The following is a 13,105-nucleotide window of genomic DNA, read 5'->3' as shown; positions in this document are numbered from 1 at the left end:
GCCACATGATGTATAAAGTTTTACAGTAAAGGTTAATTTTTTTACTCTGTGTGTGAGTCTGTGTGTGTGGGGGGGGGGGTGAGAGAGAGAGAGAGAGAGGTACAGAGACAGAGGTATAGATACAGAGACAGAGAGAGACAGAGACAGAAAGAGAGACAGAGAGACACAGAGAGAGACACAGAGAGAGAAACACAGAGAGAGAGAGAGACACACACACAGAGAGACACACAGAGATAAAGACACAGAGAGAGAGAGAGACACAGAGAGAGACACACGGAGAGACACACAGAGAGACACACAGAGAGAGACACAGAGAGAGAGAGAGACACAGAGAGAGACACAGAGAGAGACACAGAGAGAGACACAGAGAGAGACACAGAGAGAGAGACACAGAGAGAGAGAGAGAGACACGGAGAGACACACAGAGAGAGACAGAAAGAGAGAGACACAGAGAGAGAGACACACACACACAGAGAGACATACACAGAGAGACACACAGAGAGAGACACAGAGAGAGAGAGACATACACAGAGAGAGACACACACACAGAGAAAGACACAGAGAGAGACACAGAGAGAGAGAGAGAGAGAAAGACACAAGATGTTAATGCGGTGCCGTGTGGATCTAGAGGCCAGTGGATCTAGAGTTAGAGTCACAAGTAGATGTGGGTACTGGGACCTGAAGAAGGCCCTTTGGAAGAGCTGTGAATGCTTTTAACCACTGAACCATGTCCGTGCCCCCCTCCAATAACTTTTAGAACTTTGTAGTTAAAGAGGACAACTGTGAGCATGCATAAGTGTTAGGGTGTGTATGTGGGGTGTGTATGGGGGTGTGTGGGGTGTGTATGTGGGTGTGTATGTGGGGGTGTGTATGTGGGGTGTGTATGTATGTGGGGTGTGTGTGTATGTGGGGTGTGTGTGTATGTGGGGGGGGTGTGTATGTGGGGTGTGTATGTGGGGTGTGTATGTGGGATGTGTAAGACCCAGTGTGCAGCTTTGAAAAACATATAATTTTAATGTACTTTATACACACCATAGTAGCATTGTTGCTGACCTAATAAAATACAATATTAGGGTGCCCATTACATAGCAGTCTATCTGCTGTGTGGTAGATAGGCACAGTGGTCCCTGAGCATCTTGGAGGGACTCGTGCTTGCTCCCCCAGTCTATGCAAGAATCTAGAGCTGCTCACACGCTTTACATAAAATGGTGTAATATAATCTAGAAACATCTTTCCATAAATCATCTCTCAGTTACTAGTCATACACGGTAGAGTATGAATGAACATCATGCACCTGGGTAATAGTGCTTGGGGATTAAGAAAAGAAAGAGTCTCCTTGCTTACTACAGATGAAACTGTGTATGCACGTCCATTGCTTGCTTGGGTGTGAAACAGAGATGGACACACACACACCTCACACCTTCATTCATATTCTCTCTCTCTCTCTTACACACATACGCACACGCACATACACCTCCTCCCAGTGCTCCAGTGTTAGGAGATAAAATAATAATAACTAATACACTTGGCATGGTGGCATATGCCTGTGATCCCAGCGCTGGGGAGGAGGAGGCAGGGAAGCCCGGGAGTTCAGGGTCATCTTCGGGGTCATCTTCGTCTACATAGCAATTTCAAGGCCAGCTTGGGCTTCATGAGACCCTCACTCATTTGCAAAGGAAAATGACTCTTAAGAGTACATCATATCTCTTTAGAAAAGAATTCTGGGGTTCTGACTTCAAGTCCCAATTAAATTTCTGCTGCCTTCTTGAGCGAATGCTAAGGCCAACTCTCAAGGTGCATCCTTTGAACCTTCCGTGCTTGGTTCATTGATCGATAACAGAATCTAGTGCTGCTCATGGTTTTTACATAAAGTGGTGTAATGTTGAGATGTAATCTAGAAACATCTTTCCATAAATCATCTCTCAGTTACTAATTTCTAGGCTCTGAGATGGATGTCAGGAAAGCACTGTAACAAAGCTGGGTCTTACGGGGCTCCTCCTCCTGCTGTGCTGCAGAGGGAACCTTCAATGTGACATGTGCTTCTCACTGTTGCCTGTCATGTGACACGTGCTTCTCGATATTGCCTGTCATGTGACATGTGCTTCTCACTGTTGCCTCTCATGGTCAGGCTGCTTCCTCCTGTCCTCAGAGCCTGACCTCATAAGGTATGGCGGTAGTAATACCTGTATGGTAGAGTCTCTGCAAAGCAGAAAAGAGTTCAGGCATCCTTACTCCCTAAATCCTACTCGTGTCTCAGCCTGTCCTGAAGAGCTTTCTCAGGGAAGTCCTCTCAATGCCACAGGCACCTCTCCAATCCCAGTATAGGCTCCCTTTTGAAAACCACATCCCATTTGAACAGACATGAATAGCATCTTTTCTGTTAGAATGCAGGCTCTGCAGGTCTGGCCTGTGCTGCTAACCTCTGTGTCAGTAGTATTCCAGGGCTGTGGACTCCAAGTGTTTCTCTCAGTGGACTCTCCCAAGTCCATGTGTGGAACCTGTAATCCCTATTGTGGTATTTTGATGGCCACTGATGGGTAATTAGGTTTGTGTCATGAGTGTTGGGTCATGGCTTGAGTATCTTTATGAAAAGAAGAGGAGACAAGAGCCTGTTTCCCTCCCCCATGAGTCTCCATAGAAATGGAAGCCTCAAAAAGAGTCCACCCTTGCTGGCACTCTGAATTGGACTTCCCGGACTCCGGAACCAGGGGGGATCCATGTGTTCTTCAAGCCACCAGGTCCATGATCTCTGAGAGCAGCCAAACTGAAATAGTGAGTCAGACATCAGGGTTATTTGGTTTTGGGTAGAGAGCCCCTCTTCTCCTAAAACATGGGCCTCTATTCTGTAACAGAGAACTGTCTCCACTTGTCTCTAAATTAGTTTTGAGAATGATAATACAATTTCAGTTACTGTCAGTTGGCACTAGAGTAGCCCACGCCTGATTGCTGAGAACAGAAACCTTCTAAGACTCCTGGGCACTGGAGCATCTCTGGCTCCTGCCATGCTACTAATCCTATTGAAACATCAAACTGGTGAGAAGCAGTTATGAGAGGGGATCCCACGTTTGAAGAATTTGTTTGCTAATAAATTCTGAGTTTCTCCAGGCTTAGTGGGCTTCTCAACTAACTTCTACCTGGAATTGCTGTGTTGCAGGAGATGGGGTCCAGGTACGATTGACAACACTGTCATGCTGAGAGGCAGAAATGACACTCACATGGATCCTGGCCCCTTGGGTCAAGTAATAGTAAGAATGAATGGATGCACATAGATCTAATGGCTTCTAAGACAGGGGACCTAGCTTTTCCACACAGGGGCAGCAATAGTCACATATGAAGAGGCTGTGGACCACACACTGACAAATGACAAGCTGAAGAGGAAGTCTAGGCATGGATGAGGGATACAGCCACACCCTTTGCCAGGCTCCACAGAAATCCTAGAGGTTCTGATGTCTAAACAGACTTGGTTTCGTGTCCACAGTGATGGAGTACGGAAAAGTGGCCAGTGGTCATATCTCGGGCCATTCCCAGGAAGACTGGCATGAGGTGTCCTGATTATTTTGCTGGAGGGCAGTTTCTGAGAGTCAGCAAGGTCTCTGGAATATCCCTTGGGACAGTATCTACCTTAGCCTAACACCTGGAGCTCCTGGTTAGGAAGCCTGCTCACACAAAGGTGCAAGTGATGATAATGGGTCCCTGAGTCAGAGCTCAGTGACACTGAGTTCTGGGATCACTGGGCTCTGGGTAAATACATTTCAGGATAGAAATTGAACAATGGTCCATGTACATGGAAATGGTCATTAGGCTGTTCTGACTCTATATAGGTTTTTGTTTTGTTTTGTTTTGTTTTTGAGACAGGGAGGCTCACCATGTACCCCAGGCTGGCCCTTAGACTACTGATTCTTCTTCGGATTCCTATGGGCTGTCGTACAGACAGGAACACACATGTTTCTTTTAGGAATGTGTGAATGCTGTTAGTTTTTTTTTTTTCCTAACAGGCCAGCACTTCCCACTTCCCACAGAAAAAGGACAGACTCACCTTTAAATCCTTTAATAATTCAGCTTCCCAGGTTTCAGGAATTTGATTCCCTAAGTGATTCATAAAGTTTGGCTTTTTTTTTTTTTTTTTTTAAAGAAAGCCTGCAGTTGGCATTCCTGGGAACTCTAACACAGCACAGAGAGGAGCTCAAGGGCTTTGCTATGTTTATAGAGCTTGCTGATCCAAGGCCAAGGTTTAGCTGAAACAAAGTTCGGCCCTCTGGGTTGCACCCCTGCAGATCTGCCACACTGATTTGGTCAGCCCATGAAAGCCAACCATTGCCTGTCATCCATCTGTTCTCTCTCAGGGTTAACCCTACCATCATCTCTTGTCCAGCCACCGCGTACACACCTCATGATCCTCAGCACCAGTCTCCACCTCCACAGTTCCCTGTCAGGGCGAAACGTAAGGACAGAGAAGCAGCTTCGAGCCTACACTGGTGCTGCCTCACAAGTCAGCAGGCCTCACTTCTGGAGGTGGTGAGAACAAGGCATAGGATTCCAGTGCTAGCTGAACAGCACCACAGGAAATCTTGGTGTTTTTGCAATCCTTTCTCCCTGAGGCCCACTGGGTACTGTGGTCCAGGTGGGTCCTACACATACAGCTGAGTATTATGAGCCTAGAAAGCCCAGTCCTAGACCTATGAAAGGCTCTAAAAACATTCTTGGCCCAGTTTTGTCCAAGAGAGACTTCATCTTATTTGCCTGTACATAATAAAGAAGAAAAAAAAAAAGCTGCTGCATCTCTTATACAAGCCTGCTTGCTATCTAAACAGCCTTGAAAAGAACTTCAAACAAAAGCTTTTCTGGCTTTCTACAGAAATACAAAAACAGAAGACACCCAAGAAGAATAGTCTCCCGGGAAGAGGCACATATCTCCTTCCTGCCTCCCCATTAGCAACAATTCTGGTTCTGGAACAAAACACAAAACAAACAAATCAATTTCCTGTTCAAAATCCTTGGATTTGCCCTTCCCAGTTTATAACAAAGCATTAAGACATCTCAGGTCCCATCTATGTTTTCCAAGCCCCGTCTTTTGTTTCCTCCCCCTCCCATATGGATACCAAGAGCCCAGACTCGCGCCCTCCCATATGGATACCAAGAGCCCAGACTCGCGTCTCCACTTGCAACACTGTTATTCTGTCTATGTATCCATTAACAAACTGTTTCCTGTCTTCTGCTTCTGCAGTAAAGAGCCCGTGAATCTCCAATGTTATGTCAGAAGGGCCCTGAGGAGTGAAGTGTAGAAGTTCTAGGTTCCGTGGCTGTGACCACAGGCAGAACAAGATGCCCTAGAGTGATCTTGATGCATTAATGACTAGGCTTACTGCATCCCTCCTGGAACGGCAGGGTCCTATCTGGTTCATGAATGCTCCTACCATCTGGGTTCCGTGTAACTTCCTCTCCCTGGACCTTAAGGTCTACCCCCTCCCCACCCCACCCCCCCCAGTCTTCACGGTATTTAGTGGTGGCAAGAAGGGAGGGCTGCTGTTCTCTGGGGGCTCTTCCCCACTGATAACAGGGAAGAGAAAGGAACGGCTGGCTGGCTTTCTCTAGCAGGAATTTGCCCTTTTCTATTTCTCTTTCTGGGAATCTATATTTCTGTGAATTGTAGCACAGGTTCAGCAACCTGGGAAGAAAGGGAAGTGTGTCATATTGTCTCCTGAATAAAACTAGAGTTCTGTAAATAAGGAGAACAGAGGTGGATATTAGATAAATAACTTGAAATATTGCCACCAGGGCACTTTTAATCCCTTTCACTGATGCCACATGTCTTCTCCAGTAGAGCAGAGGGGTCAGGAGCTCTGGAACTTTCCCCACCTGAGTCGGTCAAACCCCAGAGGAAAATAGCTTTGGCAACTGCCCCTGCATGACTGCCACCTTCAGGTTCCCTGTCCTTTGATTGCTTACGGCTTGGGGAATGATCTATGTCTTTCTGAGCCTCGAGGGCGTTACTTTCTCTGTGTGCCTCATGCCACTTAACAGTCTGTCAGTGGGGTGTCTTATTCACTGGGGCCTTGGCTGGTGGTGGAACAAAGCTTCTCATTGGTCAGCCATTTAACCAAGGAGGTGTATTTTCCTAGGGCAGACTAGAGAGTGGAAGCTGTAGGTGCTTGTGTCATCCTGGGGATTTAGCAGTGCAGACTGTGGGATGATGTCTCCAGTAGAGAGCTTGACTTTGCCGGATCCTGTATTCTATCCAGGCCAAGTGAATCAAAGTATTCAGTAGGGGTACTGCCATGAGTTGGCAGCTTATTGGCAACTTCACACAAACATGAGTCACTTGGGAATGTAACTACATGTAACTAAAATGTAACAAAGGAATTCCCTCCAACAGATTGGCCTGTAGGCTTATGGGGCACCTCTGTGGTCCTGAGTTGTATAAGAAAGCAGACTGAGGGAGCATGAGAACAAGCCAGGAAGCAGTATTACTCCATGTGCTCCGCTTCAGTTCCTGCCTCCCAGAGTCTCCATTTGAATTCCTATCTAGATTTCCCCCAATGATGGACTGTGACATGGACATGTTGCTTAGTCATGATCTTATCCCAGCCACAGCTACACCAGGCTACAACAGGCTGCATTCCTCGTGGGATCAAGAAGGGACATTGTAAATCCCTGCAGTCACCACAGGATCTGTGCCAGTGCTGTAATGAGACACTGGTGCCAGCATCGGCTCCTTCCTGTTAGCAAGATGGGCTGGGCACAGGCTTGGGATGGCTTGCTACTCCACTTTCGTGTTCCTGTCATTTCTCATTTGGCCTCCAGCATTCTCCAGCCTTCAGAACCATAACGCACTAAATACAGTGCAACTCTGTATGAGTTATAGAACTGTCCTTGAGTTAGCTACCCCAACTTCTGTGCCTGTGACCTGTCGTGTAGTATGGCTTTTTGTTCTGAAAACCTACCTCCTACTTACATGACGTCTCTGCAGGTCACCCTCACATGAGCCATCCAGTGGTGATGGGAACTGAACCCTCCCATGTGGGTCCCACAGCAGGCTCAGAACTTCAAGATGCTCCCGAAATGCTAAAATTCTCCCCATGTCCCTTTGGTTTGGGGACTGAACCCAGAGCCTTACACATACTAAATGTATGTTTCACCACTGAAGTGCAAACTCAGCCTCCCTCCAGATCTCCCTAGATTGTGTATGTAGCATACACATGTATGCTTGTGTACGTATGTGTGTGTGCAGGTGGAGGCCTGGCACCAACGTGAGTTGTCTTTCTCAGCTACTTTTCACTTTATTTTTGAAACTAGATCCCCCAGAGAACACGAAGCACACCAGTTCTGCTAGGCTGGCTGACCAGTGAGCTCTGAGAGCCTCCTGTTTCTGTCTCCCCAGTGGTGGGGCTGTAGACATGCTCCCTATGCTTGGTTTGCACGGGGATGGTGGGGCTCTGAACTCATCCTCACGCTTGACTATCAAGCACATGACGAGTTGAGACACTGAAATAATTAGATTCTATGTAAAGGCAGTCAAAATGTCGGTGGGTATATAGATTTCTGTTGTTGCTGCTGCTACTTTGTTTTGTCTTAACAAATGCTCGGTGGACCAAACAAGCAGGCCATCCTCCATGCCATCACTGGCTTATGAGGAAGGGAGAGAGTGCTAACTGATGATTCTTGTAAGTGAAAGGACCTCTTCCCATCTCTGTCCACTTTCCATGTGAGCTGTGCCTCCAGTGTGCTGGTTGGTTGGAGCCTGTGGAGGGTCACAGGCCTGGTAAGAGTGGTAAGGGACTCTGATGAGCAGTTGCTGATGATGCTTAGAGGCCATCACCCAGCAGCTCCAAGAGTGGTGACAGCTGTACTCTGCTCTTCATCATTGAAGACACTCACACTGATACACAGGACAGCGATAAATGTTGAGAGAGGAGGTGACAGCCAGATACCCAGAGGGAGGTGCTGATGTGACTAAAAGTAGAAGGGTTGGACATGGCAGGTCATTTATTTATTTGTGTATTGAGATAGTGTCTCACTACATAGCTCCCATTGTTCTAGAACTCACTATATACACCAGGCTAGCCTCAAATTCACAGAGATCTGCCTCCCAGGTGGTGTGTGCACCACGATACCTGGCCAAGTCAGATGGTTCTTAAATGAGGAACTAGTACCATCTAAAACCACAAGCTCACATTTGATTTTCAAAAACTCAAGATGTGTTAAACATCCAAAGGTTAGGAAAGGTTAGGCGACTATGGTACATCCAAGTATCTGAAGGCGCTGTGCCTCTTTTGAGACTTAGCGTGTGTTTTGAAAGGGAAAGGCAACTGCTGGTTGAAGGGGAGAACAGGAAGCCGGGAGGTGAGGGAGAGTGTGGAATGAGGCAAGTTAACCAAACCCAAGCATATGTGAAATGCTACAAGGAAACCCACTACTTCATATGGCATATTCCAAGGATATAAGATGCAGGGCATTTACAACAAAACACACATGGCAGAACACTGTTCTAGAAGTTTGCTTTGGACGTCAGTCACCGATACAACAAAGCACACTTTTTACAGATCGAAAGCTGTCAAATGAAGGTGTGATCCATCACGATACATGGCTGAGTTGTCCTGGGAAATCAATAGGAAGTGAGTTTTCATCTGATGCTTTTCTTCATGTAGTGCCCCTCTCTTGTTCTCTAATGGCTCAGAGGGAGTCACTGTGCTTCTCAGTGGCCTGACAGGAACCGGGCAAACTGAGGAGTTAATGGTTATTAGAGATGGTCATTCGGCTGTCACTTCTCACTTATGTGGGTCAGTAGGACATGACACAGCAGGAGTGAAGAGCAGAGAATGATCTGTATGGTGTGTATTTGTGTCCACAGTGTGGACGTGCCACACTGTGTGCATAGAGATCAGGAGACAAGCTTGGGTGTCGGTCCTTGCCTTCCACTTCGAGACAAGATGTCTTTTTCACCGCTGCACATGGCAGCTAGCTGGGTCATCCTGCCCTTTCCCACCCCACCCAATCCCTCTGTAGAAACTTTACATGGGCTCTGGTGATCAGAACTTAGGTCCTCATGTTTTCATGGCGAGTGCTTTACTCACTGAGTCATGTTCTCAGTCCCAGAGTGTGATTAATGACTTCCATATTGTGCTTATTTTTGTTATTCATTTCTCATAGTGTTGAGGGTCAAACCCAGAGCCTAGGGTTGGTGGTAGTCTTTGACTCTTGGAAAAGGCATTGCCAGTGCAGATGGAAAGATTTTGTTTAAACGATACAGGTAGGAAGATCACTAATGGTAGGATTCCTTATGACCTTTGCAGGCAATTCTCACTGATCTATTTCATTCTCCTCTCCCTCTTATCTACTTACCTCCTCCATACCCAGAGACCCCGGTTTTCCATTTCCCCAATCAGATCACGTGTACCCTGTCACTTCCCCTCTGTTGCTTCCTCCATCCCTCACTCTAGCAATGGCATCTGTGTACTTTCCTGATATTTGTAGTTACTCTGGGACACGTACTCTCATCTGAAGATCTGGAGCTAGGAACTCTCAGTAACAGACATCGCATGACATTTGTCATTTGGGGTCTGGGTTATTCACTCTATAGGATGTTTTTCTAGTTCGATCCCTTAGTGTATCTGTACCAAATTTTTATTATCCATTCATCAGCTGAAGGACATTGAGGTTTTTTTCCCATTTCCTAGACCTTGTGATTAGAGCAGCTGTAAACACGGCTGACCAGGTGTCTGTGGAGTGGGATGTCAAGTGCTCTGAGTATATGTGAAGGAGTGGTATAGCTGGGTCAAATGACAGATTTAATTGTAGCTTTTGGAGAAGTCTCCATGCCATGTACTTTGGTTGAGTCAGTTTGACAGCGAAAGCTGGGAAGCTGACCGATGAAGCAATGGGTTTCAAGGAAACTCTCTTCCTGAAGTCTGGCACTTTTCTCCCATAATCCTTATAACCATAATATCCATTCTCCACTCCCCGCATTAGCCTAGTGTATGGATTCACATGCGCTCTATTCAGTATTACCTTAATGTAATGCTTTTTAAGATTGTATTCTAACATAGCTAAAGCTTTTTCCCAGTGTTCTAAGATCCCAGATAGCAGCAAGGAGTTTAACCTATTCAGTAACTAATTAAGCACTACCATAAAACAATAAAAAACAGCCATTAAGAAACTGGGAATCTCACTGAGATAGAAATCTTTACTACAGGTTACATTCCATGTCAGGAGTGAGTTAATATACTATCCTGATAAGTAAGAAAGTCTCCAGACAAGATAAAGTTTTACAAGACCTAGAATTTAGAGCTCCATGATACCCCATTATTCTTGAGGCCTATCAAAGAGTTAAACCCCCTGGTGCTATTAACTCTAAAGTGTGAAATTCCTGCCTGGCATTAGGCTTTTCCCAGGCAGGGCTTGTTATCCCTAATGTAAACATTTAACTAGTTCTTGCAAATTCTTTTCTGTTGTATCTGGTAAATTTCAGTATACCTTGTCTTACTTGTGATTTGTAGCTCCTGATAATTCGCTGTAATATAATAGTCTCATGTTTTACCAGGAAATTACATTCAGATTCAACACCTCTCTTGTGTGCGTGTATCTGTCTGTCACTCATCCGACTCTTTGCCCATCTGCTGGAGAGACTTGTTTTTACGCAGGCACAGGAAAAAGAAGGTCTGCGGCATCTCCATATTGATTTCCACAGTGGCTGTGCCAGGTTGCAATCCAACCAACAGTTCAACAAGGGTTTCTTCTCCATGAACCCTTTCCAGTATTTGCCATGCTGACTGGGATAAACAGAATTTCAAAGCTGATTTGATCTATATAATCCCTAATTGCTAGAAATGATGAACATTTTTTGGAGATATTTCTTAAAATATTATTTTTTTTTCATTTTGTAAACTCTCTGGGTCTCAGGCCCATTTTTCAAGTGGGTCATTTGTTTGTTTGACTCTGTGTTTTGAGTTCTTTATATATTTTGGATACTAATCCTGTCAAATGTATTGCCAGCAAAGGCACTCTCCCATCCCGTGGGCTTCCTATTCACCCAGTTGGTTGTTTCTTTCCGTGTGCAGAAGATTTTTCATTCCATGAGGTCCCAATTGTTACTTGCTGTTCTTAATTCTTGGACAAAGGGAGGCCTATTTGGAATGTGTATATTGAATGAATTGTGATAGTGAAATCATCTGATATTAATGGGTTGATGTTAATTTGTGTCTTTATATTCAGCAGTAGGTTTTTTTTTTTTTTTAATTTTGAAAGTGGGTATCCCAGAGTTTGGTACATGTATGTTTAGAATAGCAGTGTCTTCTTGGTTAGCTATTCCCTCATATATGAAATGTCCCTCTTTATCTCTTCTGATTAGTTTTAGATCTATTTTGTCAGTTATTAGTAAGTGATGCCTGCTTGCTTCTTGGTCCCATCTGATTGGAGTACTCTGTCAATCCCTTTTACTCTATGGCATTACTTAAAGCTCAGTGTGTTTCTTGTAGAGGACAGGTAGATGGATTTTGTTTTATGATCCACTCAGTTAGCCTGTTTCTTTTATTGGAGAGTTGAGGTAATTGATATTTTTAAAGATATTAATGACATTTGTAACATACTGAGGCTTTTCCAGTTTCCAAATTTTCTACTGAGAAATCAGATGGTCTTCTGGTAAGTTTTCCTTTATATGTAACTTGAGGTTAATTATTATTATTATTATTATAGTTCTCAGGACATTTTCTTTGTTCTGTATACTTAATGTTTTAGCTATAATAAGCTTTGGGGAGTTTTTCTTTGTTTTTCTGGCCTTATCTATGTGGTGTTCTGTGTGTTTCTTTAATCTGTATGGGTATGACTTTGCATAGTTTGGGGAGATTTTCTTCTATGATCTTGTTGAAGATCTATACCATTTGACTTGGGATTCTTCTCCCTCATGCTTATAACTTGAAGGTTTGGTCATTTCATGGTGCCCCACACTTCCTGTATGTTCCTGTGGTTTTAAGATCATATTCCTTGTTTATTTTGGTATATATTCTTTACTGTCTTTTTTTGGTCCATTCTACTCATAAGGCTTTGAGTTTTCTAGGTGAGTTATTTATTGGATTTTCAATTTCATCTTCATTTCCTTTGAAGCCTCTTCAGTGTTTCTATCTCACAACTGAATAGTGTTCTCAAGTCCTAGAATGTCCTTGTCATTTCCGTCAGCCTATGTTTGTATTTTCTTGAGCACCACTCTGGTGATTATTCTCTTTAATTTCATTGCGCTTAATTTCATTTTTTAATTAAAAAAATTAAAAAAAAAACTTTATTAAGATTGTTATTTTAAATTGTTCCCTGGGTTCATCAAGGTAATTATCATTGGCAAACTTTTCTAAAGGATAGGTGGTTTTTAGAAAAGAGATACTAGGTTGATCTTTCGTATTGTTAGCAAATTTTCAGTAAGATCTGGGCATGTGGAATTCTCATTAGTGTTAATACTGACAGAGTAGATTTGGGCAGAAGAAAGGACGTCCAAGTGGGTTGGGCCTATAGGTTGGAAATGGTTCATGTTGGAATGAAATTAGGTGGATAGATGACTGGGCTGTGTACAGGATGTGCCAGTCCAAGCCCTGAGTGTGGGGTATATCTGATAGGTGTGGCGACTTGATCCTCTGGCTTGTTTATAAAGTGAGAAGCTCTCCATGCGTCTTGGACAAGTATGGCAACAGCAGTCAGGAGAAAAGGGAGGGATTGAGGGAGCAAAGGCCAGAGAATGCAGAGACTTGCTATACATTTGGTTTAATGAAGGCTTGACTGTGGAATACAAAGTAGTCAACATACATGTTCATATCTGGAATTATGAACACCACAATATATGTTTTCTATGTTTGATGTGTTAGAGTATAACATCTATGCTCTTTGGATAAAACTAAAAAATTTGTTTTACAAAAAGCTTTAAAAAATTTTATTTATTACTTATTTTTAGGTCAGTCTCACTATGTAGCCCTGGAACTCATTGTGTAGATCAGACTTGCCTCAAATTCGCAGAGACCTGCATGCCTCTTCCTTCTTAGAGTTGGGACTAAAGCAGTGCACCACCATGTTGCACTCCTAGTCTGGTTTAAAATTATTTTATGTGGGAAACCTTCAGGGGGGTGAGAAA

This window comes from Mus caroli, unplaced genomic scaffold (assembly GCF_978045245.1).
Source record: "Mus caroli unplaced genomic scaffold, Mus_caroli_1 scaffold_3, whole genome shotgun sequence".
Lineage (NCBI taxonomy): Eukaryota > Metazoa > Chordata > Mammalia > Rodentia > Muridae > Mus > Mus caroli.
Note: the sequence above shows the minus strand (reverse complement) of the source record.